The sequence below is a fragment of the Sturnira hondurensis genome, unplaced genomic scaffold, assembly GCF_014824575.4.
Source record: "Sturnira hondurensis isolate 20B ecotype Veracruz unplaced genomic scaffold, ASM1482457v3 Scaffold0022017, whole genome shotgun sequence".
Classification (NCBI taxonomy): domain Eukaryota; kingdom Metazoa; phylum Chordata; class Mammalia; order Chiroptera; family Phyllostomidae; genus Sturnira; species Sturnira hondurensis.
Window position 1 is genome coordinate 5,000,022 of NW_028094648.1, and position 21,572 is coordinate 5,021,593.

A 21,572-nucleotide genomic window follows, 5' to 3' on the forward strand; every position below is an offset into this window, starting at 1 on the left:
AAAATAATAGCAAACATAATTCATCAGCATATTAAAATAATTATTTACCATGGCCAAGTGGAATCTATTCCTGAAATCCAATGATGATTTAACATATGAAAATTGATCAATGTAATTCATCATATCAACAAGATGGAAGAAAATACCCCATGTTCACCTCAACTGACACAGAAAAATACATGACAAAATTCAACACTCTTCCATGATGAAAATACTTAACAAAATAGGAAGAGAAGAAAACTGCCTCAATGTAATACCAACCATATATTAAAAACCCACACCAAACATCATGCTCAATGATGAATGACTGAGAGCTTTTCCTCTCAGATCAGGAAAAAGGCAAAGATACCTGGTTTCGCCACTTCTGTTGAAAAAAGAACTGAAAGTTGTAGCCAGAGCAATTAGGCAAGAAAAAGAAATAAAAAGCATTCAAATTGGAAAGAAAGAAGTAAAATCATCTTTGTCTGATGATTATGATCTTGTATGTGGAAAACCCCAAGGACTCCACAAAGAATCTGATCAAATAAATCAATTGACCAAAGTAGCAATATTTCATGTAAACATACAAAAATCAGTTATATTTCTATACACAAAAACAATCCGAAAAGAAAATTATAAAATAATTCTATCTCTAACAGCATAAAAAAAGAATAAAATACTTAGGAATTAACTAAGAAAGTGAATGACCTATACAATGAAAACTATAAAATACTGTTGAAAGAAAGTAAAGAAGACATAAATAAATGGAAACATGCCCCATGTTCATGGATTAGAAGACTGAATATTGTTAAAATATCAATACTACCCAAAGCAATCTACAGATTCAATGCTATCCCTACCAAAATCCTGATGATTTGTATTGCAGAAACAGAAAAACTTGCCCTAAAATTCACACGGACAATCAGGGAGCCCCCAAGAGCCAAAACAATATTGAAGAAGAATAACACTGAAGGACTCCCACTTCCTGATTTCAAAACTTAGTACAAAGCTACAGTAATCAAAACAGTATAGGGTTCTGGCCAAGATGGCGGTGTAGGCAGAAACGCTTCACTTCCTCACACAACCAAAAGAAGAGTAACAACCAATTTAAAAACAAAGAACCACCAGAACTGCCAGAAAACCATTTGCTTGGAAATCCAACAACCAAGGAGTTAAAGAAACATTGGTTGAGACTGGTGTGCCAAGGCAAAATACGGCCCAAAGGAAAGAACAGATCAAAACTCCAGAAAAATAACTAAGAAACGAGAAGACAGCCAACCTGTCTGGTGCAGAGTTCAAAACACTGGTAATCAGGAGGCTCACAGAATTGATTGAGCTTGGTCGCAAAATGAAAGATGAAGTGAAAGATACCCAAAGTGAAATAAAGGAAAATACACAAAGAACCAACACTGAAGGGAAGGAAACTGGGACTCAAGTCAATGATTTGGAACAAAAGGAAGAAATCAGCATCCATCCAGAACAAAATAAAAACAACAACAATGCAAAAAAAGTGAGGAGAGGCCTAGGAACCTCTGGGACAACTTTAAACGTTCCAACATCTGAATCATGGGGGTGCTGGAATGAGAAGAGAAAGAGCAAGAAATGGAAAACTTATTTGAAAAAATAATGAAGGAAAACTTCCCCAATCTGGCAAAGGAAATAGACTTCCAGGAAGCCCAGGAAGCTCAGAGCCCCCAATAAATTGGATCCAAGGAACCACATACCAAAGCACACCATACTTACATTACCTAAGATTAAAGACAAGGAGATAATTTCAAAAGCAGCAAAAGGAAACAGTTACCTACAAAGGAGTTCCCATCAGGCGGTCAGCTGATTTCTCAAAAGAAACTTTATAGGCAAGAAGGGGCTGGCAAGAAGTACTCACAGTTATGAAAGGCAAGGACCTACTTCCAAGATTACTTTATCCAGCAAAGTTATCATTTAGAATGGAAGGGCAGATAAAGTGCTTCCCAGCCAAGGTATAGTTATAGGAGTTCATCATCACCAAGCCTTTATTATATGAAATTTTAAAGGGACTTATCTAAGAAATAGAAGATCAAACATCATGAACAGTAAAATGATAACAAACTCACGACTATCAAAAACTGAATCCAAAAAACAAAAACTAAGCAAACAACTTGAAAAGGAACAGAAACACAAAAATATATATCACATGGAGGGTTATCAGGGGAGAAGTGGGGGTAACAGTGTGGGGAATAAGAAGCATAATAGGTAGACACTAAATAGACAGGGAAGGTTAAGAATAGTATAAGAAATGTAGAAGCCAAAGAACTTACATGTACAATACATGGAAATGAACTAAGGTCAGGGTGGAATGCTGGAGGGCAGGGGGACGGTTCAGGGAGGAGGGGAATAAAAGGGAGGAAAAATTGGGACAACTGTAATTGCATAATNATGTAAAGAAGACATAAATAAATGGAAACATGCCCCATGTTCATGGATTAGAAGACTGAATATTGTTAAAATATCAATACTACCCAAAGCAATCTACAGATTCAAAGCTGAGTGTGGGGAATAAGAAGCATAATAGGTAGACACTAAATAGACAGGGAAGGTTAAGAATAGTATAAGAAATGTAGAAGCCAAAGAACTTACATGTACAACACATGGAAATGAACTAAGGTCAGGGTGGAATGCTGGAGGGCAGGGGGACGGTTCAGGGAGGAGGGGAATAAAAGGGAGGAAAAATTGGGACAACTGTAATTGCATAATCAATAAAATATACTTAAAAACAGTATAGTACTAGCATCAAGACACACATGTTTTCTGATGGAAGAAAATAGAGATCCTTAAATTCTCACATATATGGTTGAATGATTTTTGACAAGGGTGCGATGACCATTCAATAGAGAAAGGACAGTCTTTTCAACAAATGGCACTAAGAAAACTGGATACCAACCCGTAAAAAACTGAAGTGGGACCTTTACTTAACACCATATATGAAAATTAATTCAAAATGGGTGAAGAAGCAAAATTCAAGACCTAAAACAAGAAAACTCTCTGAAGAAAATGTAGGACAAATCCTTCACAACATAGGATTTGGCAATCATTTCTTGGAAATGACATCAAAGGCAGAGATGATAAGAGAAAAAATAGACAAATTGAAATTTATAAAAATGTTATGCATCAAACACTATCCACAGAGTAAAAAGGCAACCCACAGAATGGAAGAAAATATTTGCAAATCATATTATCAGAAAAGGGATTAATACCCAAAACATACAGAGAACTTCTAAAATTCAATAGCAAAAAAACCCCAAACAATTTAATTCAAAAGAGGGGAAAGGACTTGAATAGACATTCTACAAAGATGACATAAAAATGGCCAATCAGTACATAAAAATATGTTCAACATCACTAATCATTAGGGAAATGCAAATCAAAGCCACAGTGAGATACCAATTCACACCTGTCAGGATGGCTATTATCGAAAGAAAAAAGAGGCAAGTGTTGGAGAGGATGTAGAGAAATTGGAACCTTTGTGCACTGCTGATGGGAGTGTAAAGTATTAAACAGCCACTACAGAACGCAGCAAGGCAGTTCCTGGAAAAACTAAAAATAGCATTACTGTATGATCCAGCCACCTCTCTTCTTTTCAATACCGAAAAGAATTGAAAGCAGGGTCTTGAAGAGGTATTTGTACACCTTTGTTCAGAGTAGCATTATTTACAACATCTAAAACACAGAAACAACCCAAGTGTCCATCGACAGATAAATGCATTTTTTAAAAATGTTATGTACATAAGATGGAATCTCATTCAGCCATAAAACGGAAGAAAGGTCTAACATATGCCACAACATGAATGAACCTTGAAAACACTCTATGAAGTGAAATAAGTCAGCCACAAAAGGACAAATACTGTACGATCCCCCTTACATGAGGTATCTAGGATAGGCAAATTCACAGAACGTAGAATCAGAACTAGGGAACATGAGCATTTTTTTAACAGGTACAGCGTTTCTGTCTGGAACGATGAAAAAGTTCTGGAAAAGGGTTGTGGCTGGCAATGGCTGTTCGACTTTGAATGTAGATAATGCCAGCCAACTGTACACTTAAAATGGTTAAAATGGTAAATTTTATGTTATTAATATATATATTTTGCTATAATAAAAATTTTAATATTTGAGAAAAAACCAGAGTATTAAAAATTCAGATATAAGTAGATCAAATACTAACATGATCTGTTAGTGTCTAAACAGACTTCTTCCTTCCTCTCACCCTCCTTCCTTCCCTTCCTTTCTTTCCTTCAGTTCTATACCAAATAACTAAACATTTTGAGTAAGACAGATGCATGAGAGAATTATAATAAGAATTTAATTTTTAAAAGATAAATCATATAACAACAGGGAATGGCAGAATGAAGTAATCTAGGGCAGGGATTATAAACAACCAGAAGGCAGAACCAAAGACCCAGGAGATACATTTATATTCAGTGAAAGGAAAAGTGAAGAAAGAACAAAAACACATGCATAAACCCCAAATGTGTAAGTCACTTAGTTCCATAACAACACCCTGTAAGGCTCATAGAATGATTTACATAATTTAGGCAGGGCCAGTTCCACTGGCTGTAAACTACTAGGCAAGGAAACACAACAATGTAGCTTGGATTCTATGCGAGCATAAGGTCAGGGGTCACATTTTACACTATCTCTGAAAGTATAGCATTCCACTGTCGCTTCCCAACCTGCAGACACAATTTCTGGGGCACCAATTTAAAACTCTATGGGAATGGTCCTCAATAAACGCTAAGTCCAGGTCTCCCAACGTAGCATCTCAGATATAAGAACAAGTCAGTTTTACACATACTCTCCCGCGGATTACCATCCCCAAGAAAACAGTTTGGGGCCAAAGATGAATGTCTGCATTCTGCAGCTTTTCACTTGGTTTGACGAGAATCATCTACGCGTCACACTTTAGAGCTCAGGAAACACCCGGCTTATTAATGATTCTTTTAAAAAATCGTAGTGCCACTGTTACGATTTTAACTGGCAGAAATGGTCTCCTAAGACGCATTCCGACTCTAATTAAAACAGGGCTATCCCAGAGCTCCCACTTAACTTTAATTTATATTAAAATAACTTAGAAGAGCTATTCAATATATTGAGCAACTGCCCACATCTGGTTTGGTAAAGGTTAGCACCCTCCCCCTTCCAAAGCCACAAAGGTCTTAGATGGATAATGTACTGAAGGAGTCAGGCAGAATTCACATGGCCACCGTTTTTCCAGAACACTAAAGAGGCTGTTTTCTAAAATGAGATTGTGCTGTGCTTAGCCAAGTTATATATAAAAGGTGAAGTGCTAAAAACATTAATAACCATATTGGTGGGATTAATCAAAACTGTAAGAATAGCATCTATACGGAAATCAGTTTAAATCAATGTTGAAGAGCTTGAATTCCCATAGCCCTTCAGTTAATTATACTTATGATTTGAGATCTGGAAGAGATTCCCAGTATTTCCAAGACTTCTTCCACCTCATTCAAAGCCCCCTGGGCTACTCTATCTGTAAACAGCACGATTTTTTACTGCACTCTCTCAGCTGTACTTTCCTCACAGCACTTCTCACGACCTAGCACGCGCTTACACACTTACTTGCTTACTGTTCACTGTCTGTCTCTCCCACCAGAAGATCATCTCCACAGTACAGGGGCCCTGCGTTTGCTCCCAGCAGCAGCACCTGGCACAGACTAGGCCCTTAGCACCTACTGTATTTGTTTGCCGACAGACAGAATAACCCTTGCCCATACCTTTTATCTTACACATGAGATTATTTTAGGCTCAGAGAAATGAACTGACTTGCCCACGGTCATGAGGCTAGAGGGAAAGCTGACCTTAGAACCAGGCATGCTAACTCCCAGTCAGCCTTCCAAAGTAGACACGATCATGGCACTCCCTACTTCTGATAGCTCCCCATTGCCTAAAAAATGTCAGCCTTCTTTGCCTTTCAATCTCTCCAAATTTTGCCTCCCTTTTCTAGTCCTGTCTCCTGCCGCTCCCTTCTATGCCCCATGCTCTTGCCACCTCAGCACCTCAGCAAGGCTTTCACGCTTCCAGATCTTTGCTCACTCTGTTCCCTACCTCTAGAATACCTTTCTACCTGCCAAAATTCTACCCATGTTTCAAGACCCAGCTCAAATATCACTTCTTCTGTGAGCTTCCTCCCTACGTCTCCATTCTACCCTTCTTCACCAGAATACTCACTCCTTCCTATGAGCTCCCACAGCGCTCTGACCCTCTATCACAGCACACTCTCCATTCTGCGGTGTCTTTCCTCTTTACTAGACTCTGGGGCCTTCATCCTTATACTCACTACCAGCTCCATGGGGCCTGGTATAAACACCTGGACCCAGAAGAGGAGGAGGGAAAACAGGGGACTGTGCTACCCCGACGTGTTCAGTGAGATTCCCAATGGGGTGGCCAACATCCCAGTATCCCAACTCACTGTCCCAGAGACCCAAAGGGAAAAACCAGTTAGTGCTAGAAATGGGACATGACATTTAACAGGACAGCACATGAAATCACTAGTGCATTACAGAATATGAATCAAAATGCATTTGTTGTACAACAACGCTTCTGTAAAATTCATTCTCCAAAAATGCTACATTCTTTACCCAAATTAGAAATGAAGACAAAAGTTTTGAATGCTTTGGTCTGATATCTACTATTGCCATATTCGAATGATCTGCATCCACGCACCTTTGTTCTTTTCACGCCATGCCCCTGGTGCCCAGCACACGTGTGTGCTCGGTAAGTGTGCGCTGACACACCATAAACTGGGCTCATGCCGACTGGGCTGGGTGAGATGTGGATGGTCATGGTACTTCGCATTAGACTTCATACCACAGGGGACAATTACTTTCTGGGGGCTACTAAATTCATAGGAATGTTCAAATTGCTATGTTGTTTTATTTCTCTGTACCTAGGATCAACAGGGGTTGTTTGTTAACAGACAAAAAGCATAGAAAAATGATAATCTGGAAATGTTTTTATAAGCCACTATTCTGGAATTAGTCACTTATCTTCTTTGAACCTCCAAAACACCCTTCCTAAAGCCTAAATTTATACATATTACTATCTAGTATGGATGATGAAATTAATTGAAGTATCAGAGGCTCCCTTACAAAGTCCTTGTTCAAAGTTGTCATTGGGTCACTGATGATAGACTCTGAATGACTAAAAACTCTGCATGGGCCAAAAAGAAAGGCTAGATCCGAAGCTACATCAAGAAAATGTCTTTAAGCCCTGGCTGGTGTAGCTCAGTGGATTGAGTGCGGGCCTGCGAACCAGACTATCGTGGTTTGATTCCCAGTCAGGGCACATGCTTGGGTTGCAGGCCAGTTTCTGGCAGGGGCCAGTTCCCTGCAGGGGATGCACAAAAAGCAACCATGCATTGATGTTTCCTTCCTCTCTCCTTCCCTTCCCCTCTAAAGATAAATAAATAAAATATTTTTAAAAAAACATTCAATGAGATTTCAATAAACTTAAGTGTTTAAAAAAAAGAAAATGTCTTTAAGATGTTCATTTGAAATGGGGGAAAGGTACAGGGAATAAGAAGTAAAAATGGTAGGTACAGAATAGACAGGGGAAGGTGGAGAATAGTATGGGAAATGGAGAAGCCAAAGAACTTACATGTACGACCCATGGACATGAACTAAGGGTGGGGGAAATGTGGGTGGGAGGGGGGTGCAGGGAAGAGAGGAATAAAGGGGGAAAATGGGACAACTGTAATAGTGTGTTCAATAAAATATATATATATATATTTTTAAATATTTATTTATTTATCTTTAGAGGGGAAGGGAAGGAGAAAGGAAGAGAAACATCAATGTATGGTTGCTTCTCGTGCATCCCCTGCTGGGAACTGGCCTGCAACCCAGGCATGTGCCCTGACTGGGAATTGAACCGCGATCGTCTGGTTCGCAGGCCCGCGCTCAATCCACTGAGCTACACCAGCCAGGGCTTCAATAAAATATATTTTTAAAAAGATGTTAATTTTAACTACCTCTATTGATTTAGAAAACAAAAATCTCAACTAAAAATAAATAACAAACAACAAATTTGGTCCTGAGATTTTCTCCCTTCTTATCTTTGCCGACTGGAGACCCTTATTCTCACAAAACTGAAAAACATTCTGGGTTTGCACCAGCCCAGTACTGAACCATCAAGAGAATCCCAGGTTACAAGATAGTAACTAACTGCTCATATTCTTTCTTCAGAACACAGGCTAAGCAATATCTCTTCACTCAGCTCTCTCCATCCAAATGACATACAGCCTGAAAACCTTGCTGCTTTCCCATCAAGGTTCATTTAAAACCATATGAAATCTTTGTAATAAGAAATACATATTAAAAGCATCCATTAAAATGAGCAGCATATCTTATTTATCCCAGAGTTACAACTGCTAGCGTCTAATATTTTAATGTGCTTTCCTTAGAAGTAAATAAAGCTGTAGGGCCTCTGGCCTATACAGGGAGGTAAAACTGAGCCTAAACATCAGTATTATAAAGAAAACAAACTCCCGCTCCTTTATATGCCCATACACACAAATACACACACACACCCCAACCAGCATCACACCTAATACACAATGACTCAGGCACAGATCTTGCAACATATGGTGACTGCCATGCACTAAATGGTCCTTAATGGTTCAGAGATCCATCTGCCTGAGTACCTAACCTATTAGCAGGGAGAGATTACAGGCGATGGAAAGAACTCAACTCAGTTACTTAACCTCTGAACCTTAGCTTTCTTATCTGTAAAATGAGGGGTTGGTCTAGGAGAGTAGAAATATAATGCAAACCAGAAATGTGAGCCATGTACATCATTTTTAATTTTCTAGGAGGCATATTTGAAAGAGTGAAAGGTAAAATGAATCTTAAAAATATTTTAGTCAATCTAACACAGCAATGTGCACAAGCCATTTTTCAATGAGCAGCGGCCACATGGAACCAGTGGCTACTTTATAGGACAGAACAGGTCTAGATGACCTCTGGCATTTCTCTGAAAAATAAACATAATTTTAATGAAGGGAACATGAGATTTGTAGCTTAGGAATAGTTAGAAAAACTCTAAAATGTGTCCCTGAAGATTCTCAGTGTATTTATTCTCATTCAAAATGGCCCTTTGCTTTTTTCCCCATTTTTAAAAAATTCAGTGGCACTGGGTCTGTGAACAGCTGAGTAGGCGGTCTGAGCTCCAACTTGCAGACTCGCCTGCCCTCCCCACCACGGCCACTGTCCTACAAACCTAGAGGGAAGTTAAGACCATGCAGGAGAATGTACAACTGCTGAATGAATGAGACTTCTAAAAAATCCTAACTTGAAAAACAATTGTCAAAATGAGAGTTTAACAGAAATGACAAAAATATTTGACGACTATGTTATCTTCTACATGTTAAGATAATATAAATAACGCAAGTTTCACGTGCTTTTGGGATTGCTTTCCCAGTTACTCAACATCTATTGAGAAAGACTCATGCTGCTCCTCCCACAATGTCTCCCTTATTCGTTCCTTTGTGATCAATGATCTGCCTACGCCAGATGGCTGGTCTGGGTGAAGAGTACCATATGAGATGAGAGAACAAAGCTACGCTAACGGGCTTTCCCGGGCATTGAACCTGTGACCCTGACCTCTTTAACTCTAGAGCACAGTCAACACATCACAAATATTGCTGGGGCAGCTTCATCGTAAGTGCCAAGAAGGTTCGTCTTGTCTGTCACAATGATACTATAGCAGACGAAAAGTCACTAAATGTATTTAAAACTTTTCACAAGAAAATAAAAAATGCAATCATTTAGGGAAGCCTGGAATTCATCAGCAGTATCTTATCAGCTCTGTTCAATCTGTCACAAGGTTCCCTAAGAACATCAGCTGTGGTCCCCAACTGAGACCATATACAGCTTTGACAATGGAGTTGTGATGCCTTCTCTTCCCAAAACAGGAATCTTGGGACCATGGCCTTTCCTTTTGATTTCTCCCAAGTGAAGAAACTATGAGCTACCTACCAATTATATACAAGAATCTTCACTGATTATTTCTTGAATCCAGCTTATCCTAGATTTCAATAATAACTAAGTTACTCTGTTGCACCCCTCCCCTCTCCCTCTTAGAGCCAGCCAATACCTCACCAGGTGAGTGGGGCCCAGACAGTGGGCTCTGTGTGGGTTTTTTACCTTCCCTGGTAAAAGCCAACACCTTTTTGAGCAAGTTGTCCTTTCTCTCTTGTTATTGGAAATAATTCCTCTTAGCAGCTGCTATATGCTCTTGAATTCTATTCTCACAATCTGCCTCTACTGATCTGAGTGCTTACTTCCAACTTAAATATTTCTCAAAGTGTTTCAGGGATGTAGTTTCTCTATCTTTTCCTAAATTGCTTAATAATTATACCATGCTGGTTTTGGAAACAACTTTATCAAAGAACTGGTGAAGATTTTAAAATCTGAAAATAGCCCTGGCTGGTGTGGCTCAGTGGATTAAGATCCAACCTGTGAACTGATATGTTGCTGGTTCAATTCCCAGTCAGGACACATACTTGGGTTGCAGGTCCCCAGTTGGGGGCAGGCGAGAGGCAACCACACATTGATGCTTCTCTCCCTGTGTTTCTCCCTCTCTTTCTCTCTCAAAATAAATTAAAAATAAATAAATAAAATAAAATCTGAAAATATTTCAGCTTTTCATTTTTGATAATTTAAGTGAAATCACCTTTCCACATACAAACTTACTAGAACATAAAAGCTATTACATATGGTTGTGCTATTTGGCTTCTTAAATATTTCTGATAACATGTGACTATAAGGCATTCAACATCTCTTCAAGATTTTTACTGTTATTTTTATTTCCACAAAGTTACTTAAAATAATTTTTAACTTATGGATGAAGAGTTTGTGATCTTGTACTTCTCATATATCTGTGGAAATCATACCTATATACGAACCTAAAATATTTGTACGTATCTGCCTCAAGGCCATTTGTACAAGTAAATATCTAAATTGATTTTGCTCTTATCTCTAAGAATTTCCAACATCAAGAATAAAAGTAGTACAGAATGTAGTGGTTACTGAGTTTAATATCTGCCTGAATATAAAAATTACAGCCAACAATTAATTGCTGAAATGTTTCTTAGTGCTCACAAAAACCATACCAACCCATTAAGGGTTAAGTGTTAGGCAAAAGGAATAAAATAATAAAATAAACATAGAATGTAAGCTTACTACATTTGCATACACAATTCCATTAGGGGCAAAACAATTTTCTGAGGGCTAACCTAAGCGTGAAATCTGATAACAATAAACAAAACTATATTCATTCTTATCTAATCTTAACACAAAATGATGATTGATTAAGAGAAAGAAAGGTTTTCAAACCACATTTATAAATCATGAAACTGGTGTGTGTCTAAAATATCATCATGATCTACCCAAACTCTGATTTCAAAATTAACAGTTTGAAAAGACTAACCTTAATTCAACAAATAAACTCTTTTAACATACGTCCAGCGTAAAGTTCCGTGCCATAGAAACTGTAAAGCAAAAGCAAGCACCTGATAATCATCTTATGTGTAGGGCATACCCTAGAGGCAATACACAAACCAGACCACGTGTGAGTCAACCTGTAAGATACAGTTTGAATGAGAAACAGTGAAATTCGTCTTTCCCTTATCAGTTACACTCATCTACTTGTATAGTCTAAGAACTTTTTATAATAAAATATATTTCCTTAACATTCTCTAATTATTTCTCAATATTTTTAAAATAGGAGGAAAGTGCAGGAAAGGCCATAAATTCAAAATTAAAATACTGCAAAAAATTTAAGAAACACTTGCAAAAACTGAAATACAAAAACAATTAACAGGACAGTTAGTGGTGTTTTCTTACCAGTATTTTACAAAATAAACACTGCCTGGGGATTTTATGACAAATCAATGTACCATCAAGTGCCCTGTGTAGCTCTGAAGTCTTCATTTTGAGCCTTAAGAAGCGCTGGCAATCATTCCTAATGAAGTCTTCCTATAGTTACATAGTTTTCATGTCTCTTCTGAAGATACATTAAACCTTTGGGAGCTCGATAAAACTGACCAATCAGTTGACTCTACCATAAACACCTGAGAAGCTATTTTAAAATATTTACATTAAAGACCAGCGAAGTCAAAATAAGTTACTACTCTACCTAGTATACCCTCTTACTTTATTTACTAAGTTCAATTTTTTTCAAATGGGTTCTTTCAAAGGGAAGAATAAAAGATGTACCACAATAGGTAAATTCTCAATATTGCCACTCAAATTTATCTGAAGAAATGATAGATTAGAAACTACTGTGAGAGAATATCAGAACAGAGTATGGAGGAAAGAAAAGAGCTTCGGGGCCAAACAGAACTCATGAATTCTTGATTCACCTCTCACTTTATGATGTTGGGCAAGTTTGTAAAGCCTCTTTGAGTCTTAATTTCAATTATCAAATAGAAACGCATGACCCAACTACAGGCTGCTCTGAGCAATGAATCAGCAAGCGTGTGTTAATAGCAGCACGGCACCTAGCCCATAATCAACACTCACCAAATGGCTATCATTACTAAGAAGTGTTTAATAACTCATACTCAGTATAATTTAATATTCAAATTCCAACTGATGTTGTAAATCATGAGAAGGAAAAACATAAAAATTCAGTAAGATTTTTCTTTAATGAACTTAACCATACTATCCTTTACATTAGTGTTTTTCAAACTGCAGGTGATAATCCTTAATGGGATCGAAGTCATTTAGTGGATTTCACACAGCATTTCTAAATAAAATAGGATAATATAAGAATGCATTGCAAAGAGAAAATTCCAGCATTGATTCACGATATATTTTTTAATTAAACACATTTATGATGTATCTATACACTGGATAGCAAAATAAACATATCACTTACTATGCAAAAAATGTTTTAAACCAGCGCTTTATATTATAATAAAAACAAAAATAATTACCTGACACTGAATGCTTAGTTTCTACTAGACACTGTGCCAAGCACATACACTATTTCATTTCATCTTCCCCCATATCCTGTAAGGTCGATTCTATCACTTCCCAATTGCACTGATGAGGACACTGGGACTCAGATTAAGTCACTTGCCAAAGAGGCGCAGCTAGTAACTGGTAAATTCAGGGTTCAAATTTAGTCACCTGACTGAAGAACTTGCACATTTAACCACTTCACAAGTGTTACATCATAGAATGAAACTTCTCCTTATATAAAAGTTATTCAAAAGACAGACTTTTTCATGAAGCTTCATGGTCGAGCGCTTTTTCGGGCGGTATGGCCTGTCTGGGAGAAGGCAGGGTGATTGGGAGGTGAAAGCACTGGGCGTGAGAGCCAGCGTCGGTCCCTGGCATTGTTGCTTCAGTGGCAAGGAACTGGCAAGTCATTTAATCTCTCTGTGTCTGGATTTCCTCACCTACAAAACAGGAATGATAGTATCTGCCCTGCCTCCCCACAGGCCACAGTGAGCAAGTATATGTACATATCACAAGTGAAATGTTCCTTTGTGCTACGGAGTTATATGAGATGATCATTAATACCACCCAAGAGGCTCCATCCATCATAGACACACACATCAAATCTGATGAAAACAGGAAGGCCAGCAGGCCTTTTATAAACTACGTGGAAACACTCCACACAGTTCTTGGCACACCAGAGACCCCCATTAAACTAAAAAAAATAATCCAATTTGATTTTTATACATGTTTTACCCATTTGTATTTTATTTTAAATTAATTCATCCTTTTGTATTGAATACTTACTACACACCAGACTAGAAATGTGGGCTACAAAACAAACAAACCTGAAGGGCCATCCCTTGCCCTGGAAAATCTCATATTAATTTCAATTAGCTTTTCTAAAATTGTGTAAGAGAAAACTGTCAAATGCAGCTTCCTCATCTAGTAACAATAATAACTTAGGTTATTATAATTCAGAAAGAACTACAGGCATACCTTGGAGATAGTGTAGGTTTGGTTCCAGACCACCACTTCCCTGTGCAAGTGGAGGGCCTTGCTTTCAATTTGTTTAGAAAAAAAAAGCAACACCTGTGAGGTGCAATAAAACCAAGTTCAACAAAACGAGGTACACTTCTGTACCGCAACTTTTGTTCCTCACGCTGATTGCCTAAATAAGTTAAGTCTGTGTCACATTCCTGATTCCAAATCCAGCGCCAAGTACGCTACGTCTTTAGAGGAAAAGTTTCTCAGTGTCAGAGATGACTGTAAAAATAAGGTTTTGAGGAATATACTTTCTTAAATAACGCTGGGACGGGGTGATGTAGCAGTGTGATTGCTCTCCCTTCGCAGTCCTAAGTTGGTCTGTCGTCTATAGCACGACCATGTCATCTATATAACAGGCATTTCCCCAAATGTTTCTTTTAAAAACCTGCCTTTGGATTTGTTTTCTTACAGGCAATTTTCTGTTGAATATCTTGAACTAGGATTCAGTCTTCTCACAGAGTGAAGGTGGTAGCAGAGAAGGTGTCCTTCCTTTGTTGACTTTTAAAAATTACTCAAAACTGATTGTTCTATTCATATTCCTAAGTCACATAACAATGCCAAATAACTGTTAGCCATTTTATATATAATTCAACAACTGCTGTAGGTGATTTTTACAGGGAGACAATGATTTGATGACAACTTAATGAATTAAAAATTTGCTGCAGGAAATTTACTGAGAATCTTACTAAAAATGCCTTATCCTTTGTATTCTAACCACTCCCTCTCCATCACCCTGCTCTCCTCAACACACACACACACACACACACACACACACACACACGCCCCCACCTACACAAGAACAGTTTTCCGGCTATTATTCATAAAACCATATTAAAATTTCACAACACATGGTCATAGTTCCTACGTTTTGTCCCCCCTCCCCACATCCAAGGAACCAAAAATGTCTTTAAATATACACATTCTCTCTTAAAATCCAGAATCCAGTTAATGATTCTGATGTCTCTATGCTGAGAATATCTAATATCAAGTGTGAACGTCAGCCCTTCTGTTTACTGACAACCACGAATAAAGGCCGTACCCCACCCACCCGGTCCATAGGGTTAGGGGGTGCAATCTCGCCACTACAGACCTCTGCAAGAAAGGACGATTACAGAACCAGGAAAACCATAGCCAGACCTCTGGGAGAAGATAAGGAAAACACATTTTACACTACTGGCAACGTGTAATCTCCTGGCTCCAGCCCTCGGTAAACAGGGAAAACCTTTGTCTCGTTCCAGCCATCAAACTGGGGCTCCTCGGAATTGGGGCAACAAGGTTTTGTGCGAAATGACTTGGCAAAGGTTAAACAAAGCAATGCAGCCCCAGCAGGGGAGAGGGCTGACCCTGGTCGGATCTGAGGGCTGACCTCTCAGATCCCAGACGGCGAGGTCTGAGGTCTCGCTCTGTCCCGCGCCGCCACCCGGACCAAGCTGGGGACCCCAGGACCGGAGCCCGCGGCGCGGGAAGGAAAGAAGGAATTAAAAGGTCCCACGCTCTCGGCAAGTTCCCTTACTCGCTGCCCGTCCGCAGGTTCCCTCGAGTGGGATCCTAAACGGCGCACGCCACGCGAGGGTTGCTCGGGGAGTGTCCACGGCGGGCCACGCCAAGCCCACGCTTCCAGGGCAAGGGCAAGGTCAAGGTCGGGAATCCCGGAGCTCCTCGGGGACCCCGCCCGGTGACCCCGCCCGGGACCGCGAGTGGAGGGGGAAAGCCCGCTCGCTACCCCCATTGTCTGGCTCCGGCTGCGGCCCGAGAGGGCGCTCACCTGAGGTCCCCGCCCGGCGCCGAGGCTGGTAGAGCGGCTGGACAGTGACGAGCGGTCCCGCGCAGGCGGCGGATGCGACTGCCCGCGACTGCGGCCCCGCAACACCAGCAGCCCGCACAGCAGTCCCAGGAGCGCACCCGCCTCTCAGGCGGCCGCGGCCTCCATTGCTCTCCCCGCCGCCGCCACCGCGCGGCACTGCTCGCCCGGCCCCGCGCGGCGTGGTCACATGCTCCGGCGGCGCCTCGGGCTCTCGGACCCGCGCCGCGGCCCCGCCCGGCTTCGCCCCTGGACCGCCGTACGCCGCCGAGAGGCGCCGAACGCTCGCTCTGAGTTTCCTCTGGCGCCCACCGGGAGTGGCGCGCACCAGACGGCCCCTACTAGAGGGTGCCCAGAAACCGGTAGCTGTCCACAGGGAAGGGCATGGGATTGACCAATGCCCAACCCACCACTGCAAGGGGACCGCCAAAGGGGCATCCGAACGCGTGGGTTCTGAAGTTATTGCAATGGGTTCACTGCGAGGCTTACATAGGGCAAGACCCCTGGACTATTAGTCACCTGCCTACGGGATGCACATCCAGCCCTTGGTACCTGGATGAGTCAGAGACTAACCTAGATACTAACCCTTGGTACCTCAGATGAGTCAGAGCGATCTGGACTCCAGAGGGAGTTTCGACCTGCAAAGCCCCCACGATGGGAAACAGCACTGGGACTCCTGAAAGTCGAACAAGTTGAAAGATGCCACACAGAGACAGAAAAGCTCGAAATTGCTTTGCTGAGTCGCGGTACATTAGAACTAAGTGACAGTGACATTCAGCATGATTGTCCCCAGCCGCAATGAAATTAGATATTGACTTTGATGTTTCAGAGAAAATATGTATCTGTTCCTTTTTTGGCCTCACTGGAAATACTGAGACTTTTTCTCCATATTTTTTGTTACGAAACTCAAGGGTTTCAATGTGTTACCAAACTCAAGGGTTTGGGGGCTTGGAGTGTTGTAGTCAAGAGCCAGATGTGGTTGTCCTTAGATAGTTTCATTTGCTTGCAGCAAGTAAAGGAGACAGGGCATTCATATGCAAAGTTTTGTCTCTGAGAAGGGAGGTTTAGTGTCTGTGTACACACTGTTTGGTTAATTACATGTTGATTTCTTCTTTGTAGTTGGCTATACTTGTCAAGTTGAGTTCCTGGGTTCGGGTCAAGCTCATCCTGTTAACATCTACTTCTGCAAAATACTGTGCTATATTTTAACATTTAGCAAGAATAGCTTTTAGAAAGAGCTGCCCAGACCTTGAGACTTGTCCTATCAGGAAATCAGTTTCTGGTGATCTTTCCCTTCACTATTCATGCAAAGATGCTAAAAATAATTTAACATCATTATTAAGCAGGAAATTTAAAACAAAGCAAAAAAACCTCAATGACAAAGATGCAAAAGATTAAAGGTAACCCCCAAAGGTATTCAATCTTGATCCAGATGTCTCAACGCCAAAAACAGGACTAATAATTTTAAGGTAGGTGCATGACTTAGAAGAAGCAACTTTGTTACTGCAAAGATGTGATGCGTGTTACCTTACCCAACTGGGTCTAGAAAAACACTTAAATTAATACCAGCATAAAATATGGTTGTGTATTTTTGTGAATATAGGTATCTTTCAGTTTTTCAATGCTTACACATCCTAAAGTATGTCTGCTTTATTCCTAATAAGAATAATGAAAAATTTTGTGAAGGTTAGGCAAGTCACTTTTGGTTTAATACAAAGCACTAAACGTTCCCCAAAACTCAAAATTAAATCCATGTAGAACATATAACCGGAGTCTTTTTCGTGATGTAGATTTGTCAACTACAAGAGAACACACTCTATAAAAATTAAAATTTACATAAATCAAGTTTGGGTCTACTGTCTTTTGATTTTGCAGGGCAAGGTATCCCAAATTATACACCCTTGAAATATTGAAAGAGTTCTAGAGAACTCATATTAGAGCTTTCTAGGTGGACTTTGTGTCTTGCAGGCCTCAGAAGTCAAAGCACCATTCTAGACAGGGTCTGTTTTCCCCTCACTTTTCAAATGCATTTGTTCATCACTACTGCAGATGGGGCTATAAAAAACTGTGGCTCATCAAACCAGGTACCAGTCCACTGTTGAAATAGCTAACTGCCTTTCAGTTAAGACATATTTTCAGAGACCTTAATACAATGCAAGAGAAGAATGCAGAACATTGGGCATGTTAAAAATATGTAACCATCTATTTGTTATGTGAGGATTATAGAAGGGATGTGAGATATTAATTATATAGCTAAAACAGTCATTCTCAATTACGGGTAATTTTCCACTAAAAGCTGTTTGACAATGTCTAGAGACATTTTTGATCGTCACAACTGGTTGGCAGATGCTTCTACTGGCATCTAGTGGGTAGAGGCCAGAGATGCTGCTAAACATTGTGCAATGCATAGGACAGTCTCCACAACAAAGAACAAACTGATCAAAACGTCAATAAAGACAAAGAAGAGAGAGCCCGAGTTAGACCCGGACTAACGAAGCCTCTTGAGTCTACACTGCACCGGGTTTGCTTTGGCATCCATTTTCCTGCATTCGCAGGGAATATTTTCAGAGCTCAGGAAAGGAGTACAGCAGTAAACACTCGCGCTGGGAGGAGAGACTGATAGGCTGAGTGGGCAAAAAAAGCATGTGGATAATAAAGAGAAAACGATAGGAAAGGCTAAAGTAGTAGAAATACTGTGGTATAGGAGGTAGTTCCATTGTCCCTTGCAGCTTCTTTCAGAACCCTTTTGTGCCTTCTCAAAAGCCCTGACTTCCAAGTGAGAAAATTGAAGTATACCATCATTTTGAAAGTTTCTGTTAGTCAGGCATAAGGCCAGCAGTTCCCTCCTGGCTACTCCGGGCAACAGGCCATTGTAAATAAGCTGAGTTCAAGGTGAGCGAGGTGGGGTGAGAAAGAATGAGAACAACTTTCCGATCCATAGTGCTGCCTCTCTGTTCCTAGGCAAGTCCCTGGATAATTCACCACGGACATTTCCTCAAATCGGTAAAATGGGGATAACTGTTGTATCTCACATATCTTACTTCTGAATTACAAAGTGAGGCTGGCATCTAAAAATAAAGTAATGGGAAAGCATTGTAGGCAAATACTAACAAAAAGAACACATATGGGACAACTGGATATCCATCTAAAAAACGAAGCTTGGGAAAAATATTATGAAACTGGACCAGTATATCACACCAAATAAAACAATTACTTCAATATCCATTGTTGATCTAAAGGTGAGAACTGAAACTCATAGAAGAAAACATAGGAGTAAGTCTTCACATCCTTGGGTTAGACAACAGTTTCTTAGATATGACACCAAAAGCACAAGCAACAAAAGAAAAACTAAATGAAATTAGACTACATCAAAATTAAAGACATTTTTTTGCTGCAATGATACAGAGAGAGTGAATGATACATAAAGAGAGTGAAAATATGACCCACAGAATGGGAAAAGATATTTTCAAATCCTGTATCTGACAAGGGACTTGTATACAGAGTATATAAAGAACTTTTACAACTTAGTAATTAAAGGGACAAACATCCCAATTTTAAAATGGACAAAAGATCTCAATAGACATTTCTTCAGTGAAGATATGCAAATGGCCAAGGAGCAAATGATAGCTACACAACACCATTTACCAACGGCGAGGGAGAGGTAAATCAAAAGTATAATGAAATACTACTTTCCACCCACCAAGACAGCTACAATAAAAAGGACAATAGCAAGTCTGGTAAGGACGCAGAAAAACCGGAGCCCTCATACATTGCCAATGGTAATGTAAAATGGTGTGGCCACTTTGGGAAACGGTTGGCACTTCCAAAAATTGTTAAATACGGAGTTACCATATGACCCAGAAGTTCTACTCCTAGGTATACACCCAAGAGAAATGAAAACATATATCCACACAAATGCATACACGAATGTTTATACTAGCATTATTTATAATGGCCAAAAAGTAGAAACAACTGAAATGTCCCTCAACTGATGGATGGATTAAACAAAATGTGGTATATCCATATAATGAAATATTATTCGTAATAAAAAAGAATGAAGTACCGATACATGCTATTGCATGGGTAAACCTTAGAATGCTATGCTAAGGAAAAGGAGTCAAAACAAAAGACCACATGTTATATGATTACATTTATAGCAAATGTCTGGACAGGCAAATGTATAGAGACAGTTGCAGATCCACGGTTGGTGGAGAGGAGCCAGGGGAAATGGTGAACAACTCTATGCGAGTATGGGGTTTCTTTCGGGGATGCTGGCATGTTTGGTGGTGGTAATAGCTGCACAACTCTCTGAATATACTAACGATAATCGAATCATACAATTCAAATGTGTGATTATATGGAGAAATATAAGTTATGTACTAATAAAGCTGTTACAAAAAGAAGAAAGTGTACGTAGCAATGTTAATATCTGATGAAGAGATTTGAAGGTAAAAAGTATCAGATGCTAAAAGGTACAAGCTAAAAAAAATACCCATAAGAGTCCTGAAACTTTACATATCTAACGATAGAGTTTTTGAATTACTTAAGCCAAAGAGTGAAATACAAAGAAAAGTCAAGAAGCTGCTTTCATAATGGGAATTTTTTTGCTTTTCTCAGAAATTGATATGTCACTTAGACAAAGATAACTAAATGGAGAATTAGCAACTGAAAGATGTTCATCTAGAAAAGACCACGTGACAAGGCAGCGAGAGAGGCCATTTGCAAGCCGAGGTGGGAATCCTCAGCAGGAACCAAACCTGCCAACACCTTGATCTTGGACTTCCAAGCCTGTAGAGCCGAGATAAAATAAATCTCTGTTGCTCTGTCCAAAAAAAAGATGTTTATCTAAAAGATATCAAGAAATGTATACCCAACAGATAGAAAATGTTCATTCTATATAAAACCTCTTAGAACAGTCAGAAAAAAATAATGAGGTTTTAGACAAAAAAACAAAATCAATACAACCTCAATAGATTTCAAAAAACATCTATGCAAACAACAGTTTTTATCAACATTCACTAAATTAGCTATTTCCAACAAAATCTTATGTGAAAAGTTTAAAACTCCCTTCTAAATAACTTGTGTTAAAAGTAGGGTGACCATACTTTCTGGTTTGACCAGAATGGTCCTGGCTTACACCTGTTTTCCTGACCTAAAAGATACAGTTCACTGGCAAAAGTGCCCAGTTTAGATGATGAATCATTTAGTGATCCCATTTAAGGAATAATCCACAACCACGGGCAAAATCTAGTTAGAAAGCAATGACAGAAGTGTGACCCAAAACCCCAGCATAGCTTGAGATTCTCAGAGGAAGTTTTGTAGCCTCTGTTGCATACATTAGTAAATAAAAAATAAACTAATCTTATAACTCCAGAAGGAAAACAAAAATAAAGGAAGCAGAAAGTAGAAAGGAGTAAAGCAGAAGTTAAGGAAAGAGAAAACAAAGCAAACAGCAGATTTGATCAACAAAAGAAAAGGTTGATTCTTAGGAGAAAAAAGTGTCCAGTCCTAGTTAATCAGTGAAGAAATAAACAAAAATCAAGATTTCTCAAGAGAAGTGACTAAGGTATAGATTTTTAAAAATCTAGATGAAATCAATTTTCCAGAAAAACTGAATTACCAAAACTAACTAAAGAAGGGGGAGACACTTTCAATAGATCAATATTTGTAATAGAAATTGAAAAGGTGGTCAAATATTTTCCTATAAAAATATACCTTCCCCAGTTGATTTCATGAGTCAGTGATGAGCT

The 21,572-nt window shown here is 39.5% G+C and overlaps 1 protein-coding gene across 2 annotated transcripts in view; it reads right to left on the reverse strand.

Moving 5' to 3' along the window:
- The window catches only part of CRACD (capping protein inhibiting regulator of actin dynamics), a 241,544-nt gene extending 225,449 nt beyond the window's left edge, over window positions 1-16,095 (reverse strand). Inside the window, exon 1 of one of the 2 annotated variants that reach the window (XM_037034085.1) lies at window positions 15,787-16,094. The gene's annotated coding sequence lies outside the window, so the exon portion shown is untranslated. Of the gene's footprint in view, window positions 1-15,786 lie in introns of both variants that reach the window. The other variant, XM_037034088.1, reaches the window with a different exon arrangement.
- Between the last annotated feature and the right edge of the window lie 5,477 nt (window positions 16,096-21,572).